The following is a 27727-nucleotide window of genomic DNA, read 5'->3' on the forward strand; positions in this document are numbered from 1 at the left end:
GATTCATTGACTTGATCCCTAAGAAACAAATAAGATCAAATCTGAATCAGTCAGGCATCAATCAAATACATTTTTTTTCTAAACAATTCAATCAGACATTCAATACTTGATCTAACTCTACCTTATAAATATGACTCATGTTCTACATTTTTTCCTCATCTACAATTTACATATTCACTATCCTAAAGTTGTTGCTCTTCACATCGAAGAAAAACAATAATAAAACTCCAATCTAAGCTCCAATCATCCCTGCAATTCAAGTTCCGATAAGCATCAAGGCAAAGAGCGGGAAAAGGAGAAAGAAGGAGATTATAGCATGCATATTTGCTTAAAACCAGAGAAATCCTCCTTCCTGTAGGTTGCCCCATCTATTCATGTTTATACATTTGTGATAAGATTTGATTATTGTAGTGTCTTGTTGTCTTAACTTATATATATGACATGTGTGTGTTTTTAGAGATATGTTAGTATCAAATAATGTATTTTCTCAAAACACATAATCATATTCTAAGCATGGTTAAAACTAAAAAACATATATAACCTGTTTTCTTTATTAGCAATTTATAAAAGTCAATTTTGTTAGTAACAACTATTCATGAGTTTGAATCCAACATTTCTCACATTTAGTGTTTTTTCTCTTTTATTTGTGTTTCCTTTAAAAATCACAAAAATAGTAATTTTTAAAATCATTTTATTATTAATTTTCGTATTTTTTATTAATATATTTTTTAAAATATTATTTTTTCTTTAAAATCTCAAAAAAATTAAAATAAAAAAAATCATTTTTTTTTCTTATTAGATTATTTTCATTATTTAAAATAATTTTTTATTCAAATTCACAAAACCATGAATCCATCCAGATTCATTGGATTGTTCCCTAACAAACAAATAAGATCAAATCTGAATCATTCAAATATCCATCAAATACAGTTTTTTCTAAAGAATTCAATCAGACATTCAATACTTGATCTAACTCTTCCTTATCAATATGACTCATTTTCTATATTTTTTTTCTCATCTACAATTTACATATTCACTGTCATAAAGTTGTTGCTCTTCACATTGAAGAACAACAATAATAAAATCCCAATCTACGCTCCAACCATCCCTACAATTCAAGTTCCAATAAACATCAAGGTAAAAAGCGGGAAAAAGGAGAAAGAAGGAGAATATAGCCTGCATCTTTGCTTAAAACCAGAGAAATCTTCCTTCCTGTAAGTTGGTCAATCTATTCATATTTTATACATTTGTGATAAGATTTGATTATTGTAGTGTCTTGTTGTCTTAATTTATATATATATGACATGTTTGTGCTTTTAGATGTATCTTAGTACCAAATAATATTTTTTATTCAAAACACATAATCACATTCTAAGCAAGTTAAAACTAATAAAAACATATATAACCTTTTTTCTTTGTTAGAAATTTATAAAAGTCAATTTTGTTAGTAACAACTTTTTAATGTCATCAATTTTTTTTAATTCATGTATTTTTTAAATATATAATATATTAATTATTTTTTAAAATCTGAAGTAATTCTTTGAAAATTATTATTTAGATAAATTTTTTTATAAAACCTTTTTACTAATATTATATCATTAAACATTTTTAAAAAAATTAATATTATAAATCCTGTAATAATCAGAACCATAATTTGTTTAAATCAAAATCAAATTCTGTTTAAAGTTTAAATCATATTATAATCTAAAGTTATAACACTAAAACTCAAACAACATTAACATAATGATGGGATTAACAAAAATAATTAGATAATTATTTAGATAACTATACTAAACATTAGATAAAAATAGAAAAATAATTAGGGGTGTAAATTAGGGCTAGGGTTAATTCTATAATTAAACATAATTGGATTAGTAATTAGTCAAAGTTCTCCTTTAATATAAATAATAAAAGGAATAAAAAATAGGATTAATTAGTAAATTAGGGTTAATTATGGGATAATTTCGGGATTATGGGACAAATTCCTAGGATTTTAGGGATAAAAAAATCAGGGATGAGGGATATAATATTTGGGTTTATATGGTGAGCCTTTTAATTTTTATTAAATAAACATCTAATATCATTATTAATTTATTTTCTTAAATAAATTAATCATTATATCTTTGCAAATAATCAATGGATAAAATCAATCTAACACACTAGACCTAGAGGAGGATCCCATTGAGTACAATAATCAAAAACATTTTTTCGTCTTCTTTTGTAATTGATTTTTTTTTTCTCAATAATCAAATATATATATATATTTTTTGTAAATAAATAAATAATTAAACAATTACTAATTAATAAAGCAAACATCCTTAGGCATACAATAACCCTATAATTAGAGGAGGATCGCATTGAGTACAATGGAGGTGATGTGAGCCTATTACCTTCCTCCCACTTAACCGACTTCCGGACTCAGTCTCTCACCATTAACATTAGGTTTTATCATTATTTCCATGTTCCTTAGAGACAAATAAAGGATGATCGTGACTCTGAAATTTTCCAGTCGCGACAGCTAGCGACTCTGCTAGGGAGTCTTATACTTTCCCTAAACAGAGTCCATCCTAACCTTGGGTTTTAGGGTTTCTTGTTGGCTTTATGTATTTATTTTCCTTTATTTCAGTTTTTATTTATTTATTTTCATTATTCTTTATTATATTATTATGCTTGTCATATCATATTAGTTGGGACTGTTGCTATGTGCGAAACCAAAACCCAAGTTGGAGGAAAAAGTAATAAGTGAAGTAAGGGGTCGTCCTATCTTGACCACTATGGATTCTTATCCCATGGGATCTTTGATGATGATTCCGCCTAAAGTAGATCAGTTCAAAGGGTTTATCATGAGTTGACTAGCACTTCTTCATGATGAAACCTTGAATTTGGTCCATGACTCTAGGGACCTCTTCTAGAACCCCTTTAACTCAGGGTGACCTTATGTTATCAACCTGCAAGGGTCGTGACTAAGGTCCCTTCTAGATGAGACTTATCCCCAAGGATTACCATAAGAAGGCTTTCTCCTTCTCATGGTAAAACATGGGCATAATCCATGACTCTAGGGCTATCATCTTATAAAAAACTTTATGTCTTACAAGTAAGGGGATTGGGTAGTCGAAACCTAGAACTGACCTATTATAAGAAGCCTACCCTAACTAGATCATGCTTGCATATTATCTTTATCTTAAACCTTAAGCATTAAAACTCAAAACCTTAAAAAACATTCATATAATCAAATCATTAAAATCATTTTTTTGCATTTCAGATTCCTTCAAAAATTATTTTTGCATACATACTCATGCATTCGTACATACATTCACATAAGAAAAGAAACATCATGTTTTTAATATTACCTAAGAATCATCGAATGTGACAACCTGACTCTCCAAACCCGAGCTCAACGTAACAAGGCAATGAAGCAATTTGAACAAAATCAGGTTGCACTTAGGGAAGATATGGACTCAGTCAAAGGGAATATGGAGGAAATGAAATACAAAATTGATCAACTCAATAGATTCATTACCAACATGATGGCAAGAGAGGCTGAGGCTGGCAAAAGAACGACTGCTTCTGCATCTACCCCTCCACCGTGGATGGTAACCCTCTGCAAGGATTCATCTCTGACATCCAATGGGGTGAAGCTAAGAATAGCACCCTTCATCCTGAAGGGTCTATCCCGACCATTGTTCATAGTGGGGCATTTCGTCCCATACAAATACCAGTTCCACAGGACAACTATATGGATCTGAGCCAACAATATGAGGATGAAGATCATAGGGTATGGTCCAGGAAAGTAAACTAGCTGCTCACCCTTTTGTCACTATTGGGGAAACAAGAGCTGAAGACAAATATAAAATCTCGGAGAAAAGGCCGAGGGTTATTGAGGGCTTCAATATCTTTGAAGTCGATGTTGTGGGAATGTGCTTGGTGCCCAACGTGGTTATACCACCAAAATTCAAAACACCGGAGTTTGAAAAGTACAAGGGTGTCAACTGCCCTAGGAGTCATCTCCAAATGTTCATCAGGAAAATGGTTGCCTATGAGGATAATGAGAAATTAATGATGCACAATTTCCAAGACAGTCTAAGTGAGGCATCCTTGGATTGGTATATGCATCTGGAAAGAATCCACATTAAGACCCGAGAAGACCTGGCCAATGCTTTCCTAAATTAGTACAAGTATAACTTGGATATGACTCATAATCGTATGCAAGTTCATAACCTATCTCAAAAGGGTAACAGATCCTTTAAAGAGTATGCTCAAATATGGAGGGAACTAGCTTCTCGTATGCAACCTTCACTCTTGGAAAATGAGCTAGTTGACATGTTCATGGGCACCCTACAAGGCCCTTACTATAAAAAGATAATTGGTTCAGTGTCTACCGGATTTGCTGACCTAATAATAATTGGGAAAAGGATTGAGAATGAGTTGAAGAATGGTAAGATTGGAAAATCATCCTTCAATCAAAGCAGTAACAATATATACTCTAGTAATAGTAATTCGAAGAAAGGTGATACTAATTTTGTTATAATTGAAGGATACTCTCAAGTACCTTACAATCCTTATATAGCTGCGGTAACTCCTAATCAGTACCCACAACAGCCTAGGGTACCGCGTTCACAAAATCCATAACAACCGAATGGGTATTCTCGAAGGGATTAATAGAGGTCATGGAAGGCATTCAACCCCAGATCTACGATGTATACTCAGGTCTTGCCTTACTTAATTCAAAGAGGATTGGTAGAGATTAAACCTCTAGGACCTCCACCAACACCTCCTCCTTGTGGCTACGATGCTAATGTTAGATGTGACTTTCATGCTGGCTCGTCGGGGCATACTACTGAGAAGTGTTTGGAACTCAAGTTCAAAGTGCAAGATTTGTTGGATCGAAAAACCATTTCTTTCACTCCCGAGGGTCCAAATGTGAAGGGCAATCCAATTCCAAGACATAATGAACTAACCATCAATGTTATTGAGGGTTTATAAGATAACCTCTTAATCTAGAGGGTAGATCAAGTAAAGACACCTATATAAAAAATATGGGGAAAATGGCAGGGTTGAATAAAATTAGGGATAACTTGGGTTGGGTCAAGCTGTTGGAAATACCTAAGAAGAAGGATCGGTCCGGGTTGGGTTACAAACCAGCTAATGAAGGATTCTAGAAGACCAACCAGAAGAAGCTCTGTACACTTCAAGATACTTCCCATAGCGTGGGATACAGAGGTGAATATCTGGTGGTTGTGGTTGAAGGAGATGAAAGGATACCCAACTTGGTATTCAACAAATACAACTCTCAACAATTGGAAGGTCATTGAGGTTCCGGAGATGATTTCCATTTCAAAGTAACTCACTATTTTTTTAACCATAATAAATCCTTTGCTCTGCCCAAGGCAAATGAATAAGCTTCGTAGGGCCCCCCTTTGTTTTAATGATTTATCTGTGAATAAAATTGCATTTTCGTTTTCAATTAAGATCTTTTTCCTTTCATTTAAAATTTTCTTTTTAAAAATCGCAATATTCTTTCATACACTCTCATTCCTAGCACTTCATTTTGAAAAAGATAATAATAAACAAAAATCTTCCTCATGCAGATTAATGAATGGACCTATTGAAAATAAAACTGCTATAATCCCTTACGACTTTGAATTCCCAATTAACCAAGCGAAATAAGGCGATGAGGATGATTGCGAGCTTCTTGAAGAAATGGTCAGACTATTGAAACAAGAAGATAAGGAAATTCAACCTCATTAAGAACCAGTGGATATGATCAATATGGGGAATGAAGAAAACAAGAAAGAAGTTAAGGTTGGCACCACCTTATAGGATAAGATTAATAAAAGGTTGGTCGAGCTCTTACATGAATACGCAAATGTGTTTGCTTAGTCATACCAAGATATGACAGGACTAGACACTGACATTGACGTACACAAGTTACCGCTCAAACCAGAGTGTTCGCCAGTTAAGCAAAAACTGAGAAGAATCAGACCAGACGTGTCTTTTAATTTCAGGGAAGAGGTCAAAAAGCAACTCAACATAGGGTTCTTAGCCGTTGCAAACTATCCAGAATGGGTAGCTAACATTATGCCAGTTCCGAAGAAAGACGGTAAGGTCAAAATTTGTGTGGATTATCTGGATTTAAATAGAGCAAGTCCTAAAGACGACTTTCCACTACCACACATCGATGTATTGGTAGATAACACCGCTCAGTTCTTAGTCTTCTCATACATGGATGGATTCTTCGGTTATAACCAGATGAAGCTGTAGGAGAAGAGCGATCCAAAACGCAGTGGAATTTAAAATTTCTCCTTTAGTGATCCTTACGAATGGGCATGATCGGTGATAGAATCGTTACCTCTTATGGAGATTGTAACCTTTGATGCAGATCTACGGAGCGATCACGAACGTTGAACGATGACAACGCCTCTACTCAGTCCACACGAATGGATTCCTTCAATCTCAATGCTAGCTGCTACGAATGAAGGCTTTGAGTGTGAGAGAGAGAGAGAGAAACGAAATTGCAACTGCACAAATGCTTCTACACAAGGGTTCTATTTATAGAACCACTTGTGTGGGCTGCAAACTAAAAAGCCCACTCAAGTGTATGTGGCCCATATCTTATAATATGCCAAAATCACTTAAGCGCGTGGTACCTTACCATATTTCGTATTCTGTTTAAGTACACCGTACCTTACGATGTTCTACAATTCACTTAAGGACACAGTACATTACGGTATTCCTTAGTTACTCTATCTCTCATCAATCTGTCCTTTTGTGTTGGACCCTGTAGGTTTTTGCGACATTGGTAATTATATTAAATCACGTATTTAACATAATAAACAGTGAGCGGTATCTAGCAACACATCACTATTACCCAAGACACGAAAATGTCATGTGATCCGACAAATCCTTATGTGATAATACTTATGTGTACAATTACCCTTTTGCCCTTATGTCTATATTGAACACAAGGCATAAAACGTGTCATCCTTGTCCAGTTCAATATTGGGCCCATAGACATTTATCCTGTTATGTAAGATGGGCAAATTCCATCTAGGTCACTGATGTCCCTTAGCATGCTTCATGGAGTACCCATCAACTGTCTTTATGGTCATCCAATTATGGACAATGTTTGATCAACAATAAGGCACTCGACTCTACATCTAGGGTCCATAGTGGTTTCAGGTCGAAGGGTGGTATACACCATTATCACCATGAGAATAACTTATGACACATTGCATAACATTCTATATAGTATTCTCATAGCGGGTCAATCCAGTATAAATATTACTCTTAATATTCATACCTATGTTTAAGACTTGATAACTCCTTATCCATGATCCATGAGATGTGATCATCAGTCTATATACATAATGGTCTTAATGCTTTAATGTTATCCCACTTCACAATAAAGCTCGACTACAGATACTTTAAGAATAGTGTCCTTATGTTTAATGTGATCTCATGATTAAGTCACACTTGATACATTAAACGGACTATCTATTATAGGGACTTTATTAAACAAACATAATAAAGAAAAAGCCTTTTATTATTAATAAATAATTCGATACAAGTACCGAAAGTATTAGCCTCTAGGGCTTACACCAACAATCTCCCACTAGCACTAGAGCCAATCAGGCATACCCCTAATGCCCATAGATCTAGTATGGCCATCATGCTTCTGCTGCGCAGGAGGCTTTGTCAGTGGGTCAACAATATTTTCAAGTGTAGGTACTCTGCATATTTTCACATCTTCTCTATCTATTATCTCTCGAATGAGGTGATAACGCCTAAGTATGTATTTGGATTGTTAGTGAGATCTAGGCTCCTTAGCTTGTGCGATAGCACCATTGTTATCACAATAGAGACCAATGGGATCCACAATGCTAGGAACTATGCCAAGTTCACTAATGAACTTTTTGATCCAAACAACTTCCTTTGCTGCACTTGAGGCAGCAATATACTCGGCCTCGGTTGTAGAATCAGCAACTGTATCTTGCTTTGAACTTTTCCAGCTCACAGCGCCACCGTTTAAGCAAAACACATAACCAGATTGCGATCTAAAGTCATCCTTATCTGTCTGGAAGCTAGCATCGGTGTATCCAATTACAACCAACTCTTCCTGACCTCCATATTTCAAGAATGAGTCCTTAGTCCTTCTCAAATACTTAAGGATATTCTAGACAGCTACCCAATGAGCATCACCAGGATCAGATTGGTACCTACTCGTTGCACTTAAAGCATACGAGACATCTGGTCGAGTAAATAACATGGCATACATGATAGATCCTATTGTAGATGCATATGGAATCTTATTCATGCGATCACTTTCTTCCTTAGTTGAAGGGGATTATGTTTTTGATAGACACAAGCCATATTGCATAAGTATGAATCCTTTCTTGGAATCATGCATATTAAAGCGTCTTAGCACTTTGTCTATGTACGTACTCTGACATAGGCCAAGCAGTTTTTGTGATCTATCTCTATAGATTCTGATTCCTAATATATAGGCTGCTTCACCTAGGTCCTTCATAGAAAAGCATTTCCCCAACCAAGACTTTACTTGTTGGAGGGTAGGGACATCGTTTCCAATGAGTAATATGTCATCTACATATAATACCAGGAAAACGATAATGCTCCCACTAACCTTCTTATAGACACAAGGCTCATCTTCGTTTCATCAAAACAAAGATTCCAGCTTCTGGAAGCTTGCTTCAATCCATAGTTTGATCTTTGTAACTTACATATCTTTTAGGCTTCTTCTGGTATGTCAAATCCTTCAGGCCGTGTTATGTATACATCCTCAAGAAGATTCCCATTAAGGAAAGCAGTTTTGACATCCATCTGCCATATTTCATAATCATGATATGCAGCGATAGCAAGTAAAATCCGAACAGATTTAAGCATTGCAACTCGTGAAAAGGTTTCATCATAGTCAACCCCATGAATTTGTTTATATCCTTTTGCAACCAGTCTTGCCTTATAGGTATGTACCTTACCATTCATGCCAGTCTTCTTTTTGAAGACCCACTTGCATCCTATAGGTTTAACTCCTACAGGAGGCTCTACCAAGGTCCAAACTTGGTTTGTGTACATGGAATCCATTTCAGATTTCATGGCTTCTAGCCACTTCTCAGACTCGGGACCAGTTATGGCCTCTTGGTAGGTCACAGGCTCATCTTGATCCATGAGTAATACATCACCTAGATCAGTTATGAGATATCCATATCTCTCAGGTATGTGACGTATCCTGCTTGACCTACGTTGGTCTTGTTCTACTTGAGCAGGTTGCTCTTCCATAACTACTTGTGTTTCCTACTCTAATTCCTCCATAGGTGTATCGATGCTTTGTGATTCTTGAATTTCTTCAAGCTCTACTTTCCTCCCACTGATTCCTTTGGAAATAAAATCCTTTTCTAGGAAAACACCAGTTCGAGTGACAAACACTTTGCCCTCAGAAGGATTGTAGAAGTAATACCCTCTTGTTTTTTTAGGATACCCCACAAATAAGCATTTGTCAGATTTGGGCTCAAGCTTAGTTGAAATTTGTCGTTTCACATAAAATTCGCAACCCCAAATCTTCATGTAAGACATATGTTGTTTCTTACCACTCCATATCTCATATGGTGTCTTCTCAACCTTTTTGGATGGAACACGGTTAAGTGTGTAAGTTGCTGTCAATAGTGCATGTCCCCAAAAGGAGTTTGGAAGATTGGCGTGACTCATCATGGATCGGACCATGTCTAACATGGTTCGATTTCTTCTCTCAAATACACCATTCCATTGGGGTGTTCCAGGAGGAGTAAGTTGGAATAGGATCCAACACTCTTTCAGATGGTCATCAAACTCTAGGCTTAAATACTCACCACCTCGATCTGATCAAAGAGTTTTAATATTCTTACCTAGTTGGTTTTGTACTTCATTCTTGAATTCCTTGAACTTTTCAAAGGACTCTGATTTGTGTTTCATTAAATACACATAACCATATCTACTGAAATCATCAGTAAATATGATGAAGTACTGAAAACCTCCTCTGGCAGGTATGTTCAGTGGTCCACATACATCAGTATGTATGAGGGCCAAAAGATCATTAGCTCTTTCACCTTTTCCTGCGAATGGAGACTTTCTCATCTTTCCAATTAAACAAGACCTGCATGTCTCATATGATTCATAATCAAAAGAGTCCAAGAGTCCATCTTTATGGAGTTTGGAAATGCATTTCTCATTTATGTGGCTTAATCGACAATGCCAAAGGTAAGTTGGATTTAACTCATTAGGTTTCATCCTTTTAGTATTAATGTTATAAATAGGCATTTCAAGATCAAGGACATATAGTCCATTGTTCATTTGTGCAGTAGCATAGAATATATCATTCAAATAAATTGAGCAACAATTGTTCTTTATTATAAATGAAAAACCAAACTTGTCCAAACAAGAAACGGAAATAATATTCCTGCTAATTGCAGGTACATAATAACAGTTCTCTAACTGAATTATTAAACCACTAGGTAAAGTTAGTACATAAGTTCCTACGGCTAAAGCAACAACCTTTGCTCCATTGCCAACTCGTAGGTCAACTTCACCTTTTGCCAAATCTCTACTCCTTTTTAGTCCCTGCACATTGGTACAAATGTGAGAACCGCATCCAGTATCTATTACCCATGATGCAGAAGTAGATAAATTAATTTCAATAACAAAAATACCTGAAGTTGAAGTCTCTACTCCATTCTTCTTATCTTTCAGGTACTTTGGGCAATTTCTCTTCCAGTGTCTGGTCTTACCGCAATGGAAGCAGATGTCTTCTTTTGTTATGCATCCACTAGGCTTCAAAGCAACAATAGTGGGTTTGGGTTTGGCAACTTCCTTTCCTTTCCCTTTATCACCTTGCTTGGTGGGCCTTTTGTTCTGTCTCTTTCCATTTCCGATCATCAGAATGGACTTCCCTTTTGACTTCAGATTTTGCTCAGCAATTCTTAACATGGCTAGTAGTTCAAGAAGAGATTTGTCCATATCATTCATATTGAAATTTAGGATAAATTGACTGAATCTATCTGGCAACGATTGCAAGATTAAATCAGTCGCAAGTTCCTTTCCGAGGGGAAAACCCAGCCTTTCAAAGTTCTCCACATACCCAATCATCATGAGCACATGGGGACCTACAGAGGCTCCCTTAGCTAACTTGCCTTGAAAAAGGGCTTTTGAAACTTCAAACCTTTCATGACTTGCTTGCTCTTGATAAAGCATCTTCAGGTGTTTGATCATATCGAACGCTGCCATGTTCGCATGTTGCTTTTGCAACTCTGAGTTCATGGTAGCTAGCATGAGACAAGCAGTTTCATTGGCATCATCGACATGCTTCTTATAAGCATCTCTTTCTGCCTTAGGTACAGAAGTAGGAGGTGCCTCTTCAGGAACAGGTTTCTCCAAGACATACAACTTTCTATCATGTTTGAGGACAATCCTCAGATTTCGGTGCCAATCCAGAAAATTTGTCCCAAACAATTTTTCCTTGTCAAGGATTGATCGCAAAATGTTGTTAGAGGTGTTTGTTGTCATGGTAATCTACATGAAAATAATGAAAATATAAGTATCAATAACATATTTAATTAGGACTTTAATTAAATATGCTCCCACTATTTTACTCAAAACAAATGACCCTCACCATTTGATTCGGAAAATCCCGTTGGAAGATTTTCTAGTGGGTCGAGATCCATATTTCACTTTGTTTTAAGTCCGCGTAGGCAGATTACACAAAACTAGGTTATTTAGGTAGGAACTCCTTCCAATTTTATCTAATACAACTCTAGAATATTTTAGTTGGGTGAATAACTCCTTATTCCAATCCATCACATGGATCATTTCCAACTCTTGCTTCTAATCATATATAATCTTATTATAAACTTAATATTTAATTTGAGGGAATTTGCAATTATTCTGATCTCACCGACTTATTTATCATATAAATCGTCTCTCACATGCATCAACTTACATTCACATGCATCAACATACATACATAATGAAACAGTTATGGCCCCTAGCGCAATTGTTCTCCCAAGCCAATGAGAGAACCTAAGCTAACCTAATAACGATCTAAGCTTCTCCAAGCAAGATCATCAAGGTTGTCCTCCTTTGATATTGAATTCTTCTCTTTCTTCATAACATTACATTGCATAAAAGAAACTCGTTTTACATACGAGGGAGTAAGATGAGAAAAGAAGTTACATTAAGAGATTAAAAGAGAGGCACGACACGCAGGTCGTATTTTAAAATCCAAAACAAAATAAAGGAAAACTAAGGCCATAACCGATCACCACAAGACAAGAATAATAAACACATTATTATTATTAATTTTAATTCTTTTAATTAATTAAAACCAAATTAAATTTCGGCGACCAATCACAACACTTGATACTTTAAAACACAACTCTTGCGCAGTCACAACCCTAATCGCATAACTCTTTGACAACACAACCCTTGTGCCGTCATTAACCCTAATGCATAACTCTTTGACACCACAACCCTTGTGCCGTCATTAACCCTAATGCACCAATTTCAGACCGTCAAACACATCTCGATTGTTGATTCAGTATGATTGATCAATACGTCATTGCTTCACCATACTAATGTTGGATCAAGAAGCAAACGACCATTGATCGCTCAAAGGAAAACAACCATTAAGTGTTTGAATGAACGAAACAGAAACAGTATATCATATATATCGTATTTTGCATCAGGATTACTTATATCATATATATAACTTGATCGATCTCAATTGCATAACCTATGGACGATCGATGTATCGCTGCTTCACCATACTAATGTCGGATTCTGAAGCATAGTCAACATCAATCATCCAAATCATACACACATGATGCCAAATTTAATTACTCATTTATTCTTTGATCATTCTGTCTTTTAATCGTATTAATACAGAAAATACAGAAAATAAACAACTATCAGATGCATGGTTTCGTAAGTGGCTCTGATACCACTGTAGGAGAAGAGCCATCCAAAACGCAACGGAATTTAAAATTTCTCCTTTAGCGATCCTTACGAATGGGCATGATCAGTGATAGAATCGTTACCTCTTGTGGCGATTGTAACCTTTGATGCAGATCTACGGAGTGATCACAAACGTTGAACGATGACAACGCCTCTACTCAGTCCACACGAACGGATTTCTTCAATCTCAATGCTAGCTGCTACGAATGAAGGCTTTGAGTGTGTGAGAGAGAGAGAAACGAAATTGCAACTGCACAAATGCTTCTACACAAGGGTTCTATTTATAGAACCATTTGTGTGGGTTGCAAGCTAAAAATCCCACTCAAGTGTATGTGGCCCATATCTTATAATATGCCAAAATCACTTAAGCGCGTGGTACCTTACCATATTTCGTATTTTGTTTAAGTACACCGTACCTTACGATGTTCTACAATTCACTTAAGGACACCGTATATTACGGTATTCCTTAGTTACTCTATCTCTCATCAATCCGTCCTTTTTTGTGTGACCCTGTAGGTTTTCGCGACATTGGTAATTATATTAAATCATGTATTTAACATAATAAACAGTGAGTGGTATCTAGCAACACATCACTGCTACCCAAGACAAGAAAATGTCATGTGATCCGACAAATCCTTATGTGATAATACTTATGTGTACAATTACCCTTTTGCCCTTATGTCTATATTGAATACAAGGCATAAACCGTGTCATCCTTGTCCAGTTCAATATTGGGCCCATAGACATTTATCCTGTTACGCGGGATGGGCAAATTCCATCTAGGTCACTCATGTCCCTTAGCATGCTTCGTGGAGTACCCCTCAACTGTCTTTATGGTCATCCAATTACGGACAATGTTTGATCAGTAATAAGGCACTCGACTCTACATCTAGGGTCCATAGTGGTTTCAGGTCGAAGGGTGGTATACACCATTATCACCATGAGAATAACTTATGACACTTTGCATAACATTCTATATAGTATTCTCATAGCGGGTCAATCCAGTATAAATATTACTCTTAAAATTCATACCTATGTTTAAGACTTGATAACTCCTTATCCATGATCCATGAGATGTGATCATCAGTCTATATACATAATAGTCTTAATGCTTTAATATTATCCCACTTCACAGTAAAGCTCAACTACGGATACTTTAAGAATAGTGTCCTTATGTTTAATGTGATCTCATGATTAAGTCACAATTGATACATTAAACAGACTATCTATTCTAGGGACTTTATTAAACAAACATAATAAAGAAAAAGCCTTTTATTATTAATAAATAATTCAATACAAGTACCAAAAGTATTAGCCTCTAGGGCTTACACCAACAGAAGGTGGATCCCATAGACATGGAGAAAACCACATTTATCACTCCTTAGGGCACCTTCTATTATAAGATAATACCTTTAAGATTGAAAAACGATGGGTAAACATATCAAAGGAAAATGGTGACTCTATTCCATGATATGATCCACACATAAATAGAGGTCTACACCGACGATATGAATGCCAAATCACAAAATTAAAGGATCGCATAGTCAACCTATAAAACTTGTTTGATCGTCTGAGAAAGTTCAAGTTATGGCTTAACCCAGCAAAGTGCATATTCAAAGTCACATCGGGAAAGTTATTAGGGTTCTTAATCATCCAGAGGGAAATTGAAGTTGATCCCGATAAAGTAAAATTCGTCCAAGAGATGCCATCTCTAAGAATAGAAAAAGAGGTTTGTGGATTCCTAGGGAGATTGAATTACATCGCTAGGTTTATCTCACATCTTACAACCACATGTGAACCAATCTTTAAGTTGCTCATGAAAAATCAAGCCATCGAATGGAATGAAGATTGTCAAAAGGCATTTGATGAAATCAAAGAATATTTACAAGAGCCACCTATTTTGGTACCACCGGTTCCACGGAGACCATTTGTAATGTACCTAATGGTACTTGACAATTCTATGAGATGTGTATTGAGGCAACAAGATGAGACCGAAAGAAATGAGCAAGAAATCTATTACTTAAGCAAGAAATTTACCGATTGTTAATCTCAATATTCGCTCTTGGAGAAGACTTGTCGTGCTCTAGTCTGAGCCGCTCAACATTTGAGACAATACATGGTATGTCATATAACTCTATTGATATCCATAATTGATTTTATCAAATATATCTTTGAAAATCTATAAGTAACTGGGCGAATAACCCAATGGCATATGCTACTAATAGAGTATGACATCCAATATGTCACACAAAAAGCTATAAAAGGGAGTGTACTAGCGGATTATCTCGCGCATCAGCCAACAAAAGATTATCAACCTATACAATTCGACTTCCCTAACAAAGATATTATGGTAATAATGGATTGTGAAACCCCAGGTCCCGACGAGGGACCCAAACCTGGATCATGATGGAAGCTGGTATTCGATTATGCTTCAAACGCAACCGAACATGGAATTGGAGATGTCATAACCTCCCTAAAAGGGTACCATATTGTTAGAATAAGATTTTGATTCTGCAATGTATCTCTAAGTTTTGATGATAACAAAGAGTGAAACATATTGGCACCTTAATAATTTTCTCTAAGTGTGCAGGTTTCTAAGGTAAAATGAATATGAGGAAACTAATATTTGGCATCTGACGTAGTCCAGAAAAGCTGATCCAACACGAAGAAATCAGATCTGACTCTGAACAAGAACACTTCTAAAAAGCAATCACATACATAATCTGACATTGTAGTTCAACTATAACATCTGAAGACTATTCAAGATAACATCTGAAGACCATTCAAGAGAATATCTTAAAACCTTGCAGGAACATCTGAAGATTGTAAAAAGACTGCAAGAGATATCTGGACTCTACTCAAAGACTCTGACTCTGATCACAATGATTCACGCTCAACACTCTATCTGATATCACCAGATCAGAAAACTTACTCTGGAAGCATTCTAATTTTAGCACAATTATCTTTAAGGAAATTACGGATTATGTTCCACTACTGCTATGGAAAGGACAAGAAATTAAATACCTTTAATTCCCATAGCTAGCAAGAAATCCCCATTGATTTCCCTCCAACAATATCATCTAAAGTGCTATATAAAGGCCTTATCACAACATGTTGTAAACAACACCTTGTTCCACAACATCTCAATACACGATAAAATTTTCATATATTTCATTGTAATATTCAGATTTCACACAAGATTTGTTGCTCATATTGTATGGTCATTGTCTTATTATTCCTAAACGTGTAGTGAAACACTTGTATTCCTAAAACTCTTTGTAATTCCTCAAGTGACTTGTCTAAGTCTGTATACTTGAGAGGGTTAAGAGGTTGTTAAACTCTTAGAAGTTTTTGTAATATGTTAAGATTATTGTATTAAGTCCTTATTGAAGGCGAAATCACCTTGGCAGGGTGGACTGGAGTAGCTTTAAATTTCAAGCGAACCAGGATAAACTCCTTGTGTTGTTAGCACTTATTTTGTGTGTGTGGTGTTTCAAAAAGTTTTTGATTACTATGAAAACAATTCAATCCCCCTTTCTTGTTTTTATCTACCTTCAATTGGTATTAGAGCTTAGGCTCTATTATTGATTTTTGAATCAAACACTTAACTGTGTAGAGAGATCCAGAGTGAGAAAAACTTCATGGCCAACACAAATGAAAGAGATAGCTACAACACAAAACCTCCTATTTTTGATGGAGAAAAACTTGACTATTGGAAGGATAGAATTGAAATTTTCTTCCTAGGCTACGACGCTGATCTCTGGGACATTGTCACGAATGGTTATGAACCACCCATTTCTGCAATTGGTATCTCTATTCAAAGAAGCAGAATGAGTGATGATCAGAAGCGTGATTTCAAGAATCACCATAAAGCAAGAACCATTCTGTTAAACACAAATTCCTACAATGAGTACGAGAAGATCACCAATAGGGAAACGACCAAAGAAATCTTTGAATCCTTGAAAATAACGCACGAAGGCAACAATCAAGTCAAAGAGACTAAGGCTTTAGCCTTAATCCATAAGTATGAAGCCTTCAGAATGGAAGATGATGAAGGTGTTTAATTGATGTTCTCAAGGTTCCAAACCTTCGTTGTAGGTCTCAAGGTTTTGGACAAAGGGTATACTACAACAGATCATGTCAAGAAGATAATCAGAAGTCTTCCCAAAAAATGAAGACCTATAGTTACTACTCTAAAGTTTTCAAAGGATCTGAATAGCATAAGTCTCGAAGAACTTATCAGCTCTCTTAGAAGTCATGAAATAGAGATAGAATAAGATGAACCTCAGAAGAAAAGCAAATATGTCTCTCTAAAGTCTAGATTAGAAAGAAGAAATCCAGAAAGGATCAAAGCCTTTCAAGCTGAAGAGGAAGAAGACGATGACTCTGAGAATGAAGATTCTGATGATGAAGAAGAATTATCTCTTCTTTCCAGAAGAATCAAACAGCTCTAGAGAAAATACAAAACAACTTCACAAGGCCCAGACAGAAGGGAGAACATCCAGATTCAACCTCAAGAGGAAGACCCAACAAGGAAGTGACGTGTTATGAATCCAAAAAGCATGGACACTACAGAAATGAATGCCCAAAGCTAAAGAAGGATGGATCCAGAAAGGAAATCTTCAAGAAGAACTCTTTTAAACCAAATAATAAAGGACTCATGGAAACATGGGACGACTCTAAATTTGAAGCTTCAGAACCTGATTTTGAAGAGGAGCAAGCAAACATAGCATTCATGGCCATTACCTCTGGAAGTTCATCTGAAAGAGAATCTGACTCTGAAGAGGTATTCTCTGACTTTTCTCGTTCTGATTTGGAAGCCTGTTTGTCAGAATCTCTAAGCTTGTATTAGAAGCTTCGACAGAAATTCAAGAACTTGAAAAAGGTTCATGAAGAGACTGTTGAAGAGTGTGATAAGCTTGAGAAAGAAGTTTCTGAACTCAAAGAAAATAATTTTATTCTTGAAAAATAAAATGAATTTTCAACCAAGAAATGTTCAAAACTTGAGTAAACTCTTTCTAAAGTTTCACCTACTTCTAACACTATCTTATACAAATATGAAAAAGCTTTTCAGAAATTTTTGAACAACGGTCTAGAAAGAAGAAAAATGGCTTCTATGATCTATGGTGTAAGCTAGAATAGAAAAAGAGGAATTGGTTATGATTCTGATGACGATGATCATAAACCTACTATAGAAAACAAATATAAATCTCCTTTTTCTTATCATTATACATTGCACAAACACAGAAGTTTAATAATAGAAAACCTAAAGTTTTCAAAAACTCTTGGAGAAATAATCCTAAAGGACCCAAAAGATTATGGGTACTAAAAGATAAAATAGTATTCTCATGCAGATATCCTGTGCAGCAGAGTTAAAACACCAATCATGGTACCTGGACTCTGGATGCTCGCGACACATGACAGGAAGAAATCATATGTTCCAAAACCTGGAACTTAAAGATGCTAATTTAGTAGGCTTTGAAGGAAATCAGAAAGGAAGAATCATAGGACATGGAACAGTTGGTAATGGATCTCTTCCCTCTATTTCTGATGTCCTCTATGCTGAGGGATTAATGCAAAAAAATTTATCCATAAGTCAATTAAGTGTTAAGGATTATGATATAATCTTTAATCAAAAAATGGGCAAAGCTGTTAATCAGAAAAATGGCACAATCATTTTCACTGGAAATAGGAAGAACAACATCTATAAAATAAAACTTTCAAATTTGAAAAGTCAAAATGAAAAATGCTTGATGTCTGTAAATGAAGAGCAATGGGTGTGGCATAGACGCTTGGGTCACATTAGCTTGAGGATGATTTCTTAGCTAAATAAACTTGAGTTAGTCAAAGGCCTACCTAAGCTGAAGTTTTCTTCAGATGCTCTTTGTGAAGCATGTTAGAAAGGTAAATTTTCTAAAACAACTTTCAAAACATGAAATGTTATTTCTACCTCCAGACCTCTGGAACTTATACACATTGATCTTTTTGGACCTGTTAAGACAACATCAATCAATGGTAAGAAGTATGGACTTGTCATTTTTGATGATTATAGTCATTGGACATGGATAAATTTCTTAAGGCACAAGAACGAGTCATATTCTGTGTTCACCCGTTTTTGTTCAAAAGTTCAAATTGAACTTGACTCTAAAATCATCAGAGTCAGAAGTGATCATGGTGGCGAATTTGAAAACAAACATTTTGAAGAACTTTTTGACTCTAATGGAATATCCCATGATTTCTCCTGTCCTAGAAATCCACAACAAAATGGAGTTGTAGAAAGGAAGAATAAGACTCTCCAATAAATGGCCATAACCATGATCAATGAAACTAATGTAGCTAAGCACTTCTGGGAATAAGCTGTGAATACAACATGCTACCTTCAGAATAGAATCTCTATCAGACTTATTCTAGAAAAGACTCCTTATGAACTGTGCAAGGGAAGAAAACTCAATATTTCTTATTTTCATCCGTTTGGATGCTCTTGTTTTATTTTGAACACTATATATAATCTGAACAAGTTTGACTATAAGGCACAAATGTGTATTATGTTGGGTTACTCAAAATGTTCTAAAGAATATAGAGTATACAATACAGAAACACAAATTATGGAAGAATCAATTCATGTCAGATTTGATGATAATCTTGACTCTGAAAAGTCAAAGCAAGTTGAGAATTTTGTAGATTTGGAGATCACACTTGTAGGTTCTGATGAAAAGACAAATGATTATGAAGAAGCTGAAAGTGGAACTTCAGAAGCACCTGAAATCACAATCAATCGGAAAAGACAAAGAAATAGGTAGAATATTTCTGAAGAATTGATTCTAGGAAACAAGAATGAACCTGTCAGAACAAGATCAACATTCAAAGTTTATAAAGAAACACTTTTGGGACTAGTATCTCTGATAGAGCCAACATCCCGCTAAGAAGCTCTATAAGACAAAGAATGGATTCTGGAAATGAAAGAAGAAGTTGATCAGTTTTCCAAGAATGACGTTTGGGATCTTGTACGAAAACCCAAGGGAACCTATGTAATTGGAACCAAATGGGTCTACAGAAGCAAGCTAAATGAAAAAGGTGAAGTGGTCAGAAATAAAGCATGGCTAGTGGCACAAGGTTATAGTCAACAAGAAGGAATTGACTATAATGAAACCTTTTCTCTAGTCGCAAGGTTAAAATCTATTCATCTCCTTGTATCTTTTGATGTAAATTATTCCATTAAATTATAACAGATGGACGTCAAAAGCGCGTTTCTGAATGGTTATATTTCTGAAGAAGTGTATGTCCATCAACCTCTAGGCTTTGAAAACTCAAAACTTCCGGAACATGTTTTTAAACTTAAAAAATCTATTTATGATCTGATACAAGTTCCCAGAGCTTGGTATGAAAGACTCGGTTCATTTATTCTGGAAAATGATTTTATCACAGGCAAAGTGGACTCTACACTCTTCTGCAAAAACATCAGAAACGATCTTATGATTTGTCAGATTTATTTTAATGACATAATATTTGGTTCTGCTAACCCCCATGTTTGCTAAGAACTTTTTGAGTTAATGCAGGCAGAAATTGAGACGAGTCTAATGCAAGAACTGAAGTTCTTTATGGGAATTCAAATCAATCAAACGTTAGAAGCCACATATGTCTATCAAAGAAAATATATAAAAGGTCTTCTGAAGAAATTTAACATGTCAAAAAGCAAGCCAACCAAGATTCTCATGCATCCTACATGCATTCTGGAGAAGGAAGAGGTAAGTCAAAAGGTTTGTCAAAAACTATATCGAGGTATGATAGGTTCACTCCTTTATCTAACCGCTTCACGTCCAGATATTTTATTCAGCATATGTCTATGTGCTAGATTTCCGTCAGATCCAGGGGAATCTCACTTAACTACTGTTAAGAGAATTCTCTGGTATCTGAAAGGAACACCTAACCTTGGCTTGATGTATAGGAAAACATCAGAGTACAGGCTTTCTGGATACTGTGATGCAGATTACGCTGGAGACAAGTTAGAATGCAAAAGCACATCTGAGAACTGTCAGTTTCTGGGAGGATACCTCATCTCATGGGCAAGCAAATGACAATCAACCATTGCACTGTCAAATGTAGAAGCAGAGTACATTTCATCTTCACTATGCATCACTCAAATGCTCTGGATGAAGAATCAACTTGAGGACTTCCATATTTATGAGAGTAACATCCCTATCTTTTATGATAATACTGTTGCTATATGCTTAAGTAAGAATCCTATTTTACATTCCAGACCGAAGCACATAGAAATTAAACACTATTTTATCATAGACTATAATCAGAAAGGGATAATTACTTTAAAATTTATAGATACAGACCATCAATAGGCTGATATATTTACAAAACCCTTAGTTAAAGATAAATTTATTTTCATTCTGAAACATTTAAATATGGCAGATTGCCCAAAATGAATATGAACATGTACTTTTCAGATCTAATATTAAAATAGACTCTGACTTAAGCATATGATGTTTATCTAATTCTGGTTATGATAATTCTACAAGTTAGAAGATATCTGGATCAGAAACTTTCTCAGTCAGAAACCTTTTGATATTCTTGACTCCAGAAACATCAACAAGTGGTCTCTCAAACGTGTGGCTCTGGATCTTCTAGACACCTGTCTAGCTCAGAACTCAAGGGCCAAACTGTTGAGATCCCCTCGAGCAATGTGATTATATTGAGATTAGACATCCATCATTAGCTGCATTTAATACTTCCCACGCTTGTCAACTCAGATTCTATCAATCATAATTGATTTTGTTCCCTATCTAGCTACGATGTCGTTTTGCATGTATTAGAAATTGTGTATATATACTTCCATATTTCACACATTCACACTTTTACACTCACACCTTTCACAAACCCTTTCTCAACCTCTCTCAATTTTCTCTGTAACTATCTTCATCTCCTTCAACAACAACATGAATCCTCAACAACAATAAGTGTTTGAATACTCCCAACAAATGAATTCTATTGAGCAACAAGTTGAAGCTTCACAACAAGTTGCAACCACCACTACTACGTCTTTAATAACATCCTATCAAGAACCCCATGTTCTTGATCATCCTCCTCACATTAACCTTGCTACTCCTTTTGAGAAGCTTGAAGTCTTGTGTGAGTTGTTGGTTGATTTAGAGAATCTCAAGAAAAATGGTATGGATTTAACACAAGAGCTGAAGAATCAAGGGTGGGCTAACTACTTAAAGCATCTTTATGGCCCCATTTACATATTCCTGGTGAAGGAATTCTGGAGATTCGCTGATTGTGATGATCATTGCATTATGTCTTATGCTCTAGGCATCAAGGCAGTGATCACAGAAAAATCCATAGCTAAGATTATGAACATGGAAAAAGTTGGGGGAAGAAGAATCTATAACATAAACCCTAGGGTGAAGTACATGTCCCAGTAAGTTATCCCCGCCATCTTCTCTCAGAACCCAAAAAGGAAATCATAAAAGAACAAAGAGCTTCACCATAATCTGAGAGTATGGTTGAAGATCATTCTGGGAACAATCCATCATTGTCCTGCTTCCAGCTCCTCTGATTACATTAACACGGACCAGAAGTACATCCTTTATTGTCTACACAAAGGTATGAAGTTGAACCTTTCGTGTCTCCTCTTTAAATATCTAAGGGATTCTGTCAGAAACACAAGAAATAACATGAAGCCCATGAACTACATCCCTCCAGGAAGACTTATTTCAGACGTTCTGATAGAAAGTAGTATGGTGGACCATCTCATCTCCCTATATTTAATGGAAGATGTCACTGTGGGTGTGGGGAAGCCTCTGAATGTTAAGAATTTGAAGAGCATGGGCTTAATAGACAAGGTCAGAGTCAAACCCACAAAGGACACCTCTTGGGAAGCTCTGAAGGATCAAAGGGAGATTTATAATGGGATGTACCTCCTCTCTAAGATTGATCCCTCAGGGGTCATCACCTGCTACCTTCAGGATCTAGAAGCCCAAGGAATCGACATTTCTGGCTTCAGCTTGGATTGGCTCCCAGGTCAACCACCTAACTTCATGAAGAGGAAGAAATATCTCTATGAAAAGAAGCAGAAGAAGAAGAAGAGTCTCAAGTTGGGAGAATCTTCAACAACTCAGAAGCAACCTGTTCCTCTCAGCTCTTCAACACTGGTATGTCCCTTATCTAAGAAGCTCCTATTATTTCTGGTTCTAATCAAATTCTATCATCACTACCTCAACCACCCCCACACTCTCCACCTCTATCACCACTTTCACCACCTCTCCCTCTGAACCAAACACCTCTGAACCCCACAATTCTAACCCTAGCCCATCTTCACCTCCACTACCTTAATTCAACCTAACAACAACATCCATCCCTATATCTGAAGCCCAATTACTCAACGAACCTATGTCACCCCCTTCCTCTAACCCTAATTCCCTTTGCTACTATTACCTAACATCAAAATCTGAACATTTAGATATCCCTGACCCATCTTCTCCCACTCATACAGAACTTCAGGCCACAACTGAATCTGAAAAGACTCAGTCTATACCAGAATCTTCTGAAACCATTCTATCTCCCTCTGAACCCATTTATAAACCATCTAAACCCATACATAAACCTTATGACCCCACTCCTAAAACCTATGAACCAGACCTCACTCTCCCTACCATTGATGAGGCATTTGCTAAGTTCTCAGAGAACTCAACTTCAAGACTTAGGCAGCTATCTGACGAATCCAAGGTCAGTGATAATCCTTCTGAAGTAAGGACTCACTAGAACGGGTTCATCAGGTGGATGACTTCTAAAGTCTTCAAACTGAATGAGCTTGAATAAATCAGATATGACTACATCAGAAGTGTTGAGGAGAAGCTGGAGATTCGTCTGGCTCAGGAGGCTGCTGAAAGAGCACAGAGAGAAGCTGAGGAGAAATCTGTTGTTGAAGTTGCTTCCAAGGAGGCAGTTGAGAAAGGTGTTGCAGAGGCAAAAGCTAGGGAAAAAGCTGAAGTTGAAGCAACATTTTTCGCTGAATCTGCTAGAAAAGTTGCTGAAGACACTGAGAAGACTTTTGAGGTTGCTCTGACTCGAGGTGAGTCATCAATATTTGAACTATCTCCTTTAGTCCTCAAGAATCTAGAAGAGCTACAGAAAGAACAGCAACTGGTCAGAGCCAGACTCGATCAGTAGGATCAAGTCAACTCCAGCATCTAGAATCTGCTTGCTTTGTTACTTTAGAGGATGCCTCCTTCTCCAAACCCTTAGGCACTCTAGGAATATTTGTTTGTAATTTTTTCTAAGAGTTTTTGCCTCAGAGGCCTTTTCTTCTATTTACCTCTATCTGTAACTCTTTCTCTATCAGTGAAGTTTTTCTTTCAGTAAATTTATCATTTGTGTTTTTTTAACTTTTTGAGTCTAACAAAAAAGGGGGAGAAATAAATAGAAGTATTTTTTGAAGAAATAACATATCTAACTCTTAGAAACACACTGCTTACATTCTGACATTAAAATCAATTGCACAGTCTAAGTGTTTTTACAGGATCTATCTGAACAAGGAAAAATGAAGTTGTATTTGAGAAACAAATAAAAACAAGGCAAACAACCTAAGAAGATATGGTAAGAAACTTTATACCCCAGAAACCCTTTTTTTGATACAAATGTCTTTGAAAAAATTTCTAAGTATCAGACTTAGGGGGAGATTGCTAATCTCAGGGGGAGTCATTCTCTATATGACTCTGATTCATTTTAATCTGTATCTTTGAAAAGTACAGTTGTTTCATCAAAAGTATGAGTTTTGTCATCATCAAAAAGAGGGAGATTGTTAGAACACGATTTTGATTCTGCAATATATCTCTAAGTTTTGATGATAACAAATAATGAAACAATTTGGTACCCTAGTAATTTTCTCTAAGTGTGTAGGTTTCTAAGGTAAAATTAATATGAAGAAACTAATATCTGGCATCTGACATAGTCCAGAAAAGTTGATCAAACACGAAGAAATCAGATCTGACTCTGAACAAGAACACTAATAAGAAGCAATCACATATAGAATCTGACGCTGTAGTTTGACTCTAACATCTGAAGACTATTCAAGATAACATCTGAAGATGTATTCAAGATAACATCTGAAGACTATTTAAGAGAATATCTGAAGACCTTGCAAGAACATCTGAAGATTGCAAAAAGACTACAAGAGATATTTGGACTCTGCTCAAAGACTCTAACTCTGATCACTTTGATTCACTCTTAACACTCTATATGGTATCACCAGATCATAAAACTTACTCTGGAAGCATTCTAATTTTAGCATAATTCTCTTTAAGGAAATTATGGATTATGTTCCAAGACTTCTATGGAAAGGACAAGAAATTAAATACCTTTAATTCCTATAGCTGGTAAGAAATCCCCTTTGATTTCCCTCCAACGGTATCATCTAAAGTTCTATATAAAGGCCTTATCACAACATGATGTAAATAACACTTTAATCTACAACATCTCAATACACGACAACATTTTCATATCTTTCATTGTAATATTCCGTTTTCACACAAGAGTTGTTGTTCATATTGTATGGTCATTGTCTTATTGTTCCTAAATGTGTGTTTATGTTGCTTATCTAGAAGCACCTAGTCAAATACTTGTATTCCTAAAACTCTTTGTAATTCCTCAAGTGACTTGTCTAAGTCTGTATAGTTAAGGGGGCTAAGAGGTTGTTAAACTCTTAGACATTTTTGTAATATGTTGAGATTATTGGATTAAGTACTTATTGAAGGTGAAATCACCTTGACCGGGTGGACTGGAGTAGCTTTGAATTTCAAGCGAACTAGGATAAACTCCTTGTGTTGTTAGCATTTATTTTGTGTGTGTGGTGTTTCAAAAAGTTTTTGATTATTGTGAAAATAATTCAAACCCCCTTTTCTTATTTTTCTATACCTTCACATATTCCCTTCACGACAAGGTTATGCTTTAGTTGTACTAATAACATGGAAGAATATGAGGCGTGTATCCTAGGGATTAACAGAGCCATTGACCTGAGAATCAAGATCCTAGAAGTATATGGAGACTCAACTCTCATCATCAATTAAATCAAGGGAGAATGAGGGACCCATAATGATAAGTTAATATGGTACCGAGACCATGTTCAGAATATGATCACCTACTTTGACGAGATTACCTTCCATTATATTCCTTGGGAGGAGAATCAACTAGCAGACGCCTTGGCCACTTTGTCATCCATTTTCAAGGTCAAGTGGTACAACGAAGCACTAGTTATAAGAATTCACTGTTTGGAAGAGCCTTCCTATTGCATGGCTGTAGAGGTATAAGTTGATAATAAACTATGGTTTCATGACATCAAACAATTCCTTCAGAAACAAAAATATCATGTAAATGCGTCAAGTGGGGATAAGAAGACACTCAAAAGACCGACCTCCCAATTCTTCCTCAATGGGGATGTGGTTTACAAAAGGAATCATGACATGGTTTTATTCAGGCGTTTGGATGGATATCATGCCGACATGCTTATCAAGGAGATTCACGAGGGATCCTTTGGAACTCATGCCAATGGACATTCTAAGGCGAAGAAAATTCTCAGAGTGGGATATTATTGGATGACTAAGTAAATTGGTTATTTCAAGTACGCCAAGAAGTGTCATAAGTGCCAAATGTTGCAGATATGGTACATGTGCCACCTATTCCCTTGAATGTCCCGACTTCCATCATGGCCTTTCTCTATATGGGGTATAGACATAATTGGGACAATCGAGCCAAAATCTGCAAAGGAAGACGGTTTCATCTTAGTTGCTATCGATTACTTCACCAAGTAGGTAGAAGAGGTTTCTTACACAAATGTGATGAGGCAAGTAATCATGCGGTTCATAAAAAAGGAGATCATTCGCCGCTACGGGGTTCCTAACAAAATTATCATGTATAATGGTTTGAATCTAAACAACAAAGTGATGGATGAGTTATGCGAGAGTTTCAAAATTGAGCACCATAACTCGTTACTTTATCGACCAAAGATGAATGACATAGTAGAAGCGACCAACAAGAACATCGAAAAGTTATCTAGAAAATGGTAAAAACCTATAAAGACTGGCATGAAATGCTTCCCTTTGCACTACACAGCTATAGAACTTCAGTTTTCACTTCGACAGGAGCAACTCCTTTGTCTCTGGTATATGGTACCAAATCAGCACTCCATATCTAAGTCGAGATCCCCTCTTTGAGAGTTTTAATGGATTCTAAACTAGACGAGGTGGAATGGATGCAAACTAGATTCGATCAATTAAACCTCATAGAAGATAAGCGTATGGCCACAGTATGTCATGGGAAATTATATCAACAGAGGCTCAAGAAAGCGTTTGACAAGAAAGTTTGTCCTCGGCTATTCGAAGAAGGTGACCTAGTGCTCAGAAAAATGTTACCCATCGATAAAGATCCCCATGTCAAATGGACCCTGAACTACGAAGGGCCATATGTCGTGAAGAAGACCTTCTCTAGAGGATCCTTAATTCTCACAACCATGGATCAAACGGAGTTACCATGACCTGTAAACTCCGACACAATAAAAAAATACTATGCCTAGAAAAAGATGATAAAATCTCGCTAAGTCGAAAAACCTAAAGGGAGACTTAGGAAAACATTGGGGCGTCATAGTGGATTAAAATCTTGAAAGAGTAATCCATGCAAAAATTAGGGACTTGTATAAAAAATAAAACCTGATAAGTTGAAAACCTAA

The sequence above is a fragment of the Lathyrus oleraceus genome, chromosome 6 (genome assembly GCF_024323335.1).
Source record: "Lathyrus oleraceus cultivar Zhongwan6 chromosome 6, CAAS_Psat_ZW6_1.0, whole genome shotgun sequence".
In the NCBI taxonomy this organism is placed as follows: Eukaryota; Viridiplantae; Streptophyta; class Magnoliopsida; order Fabales; family Fabaceae; genus Lathyrus; species Lathyrus oleraceus.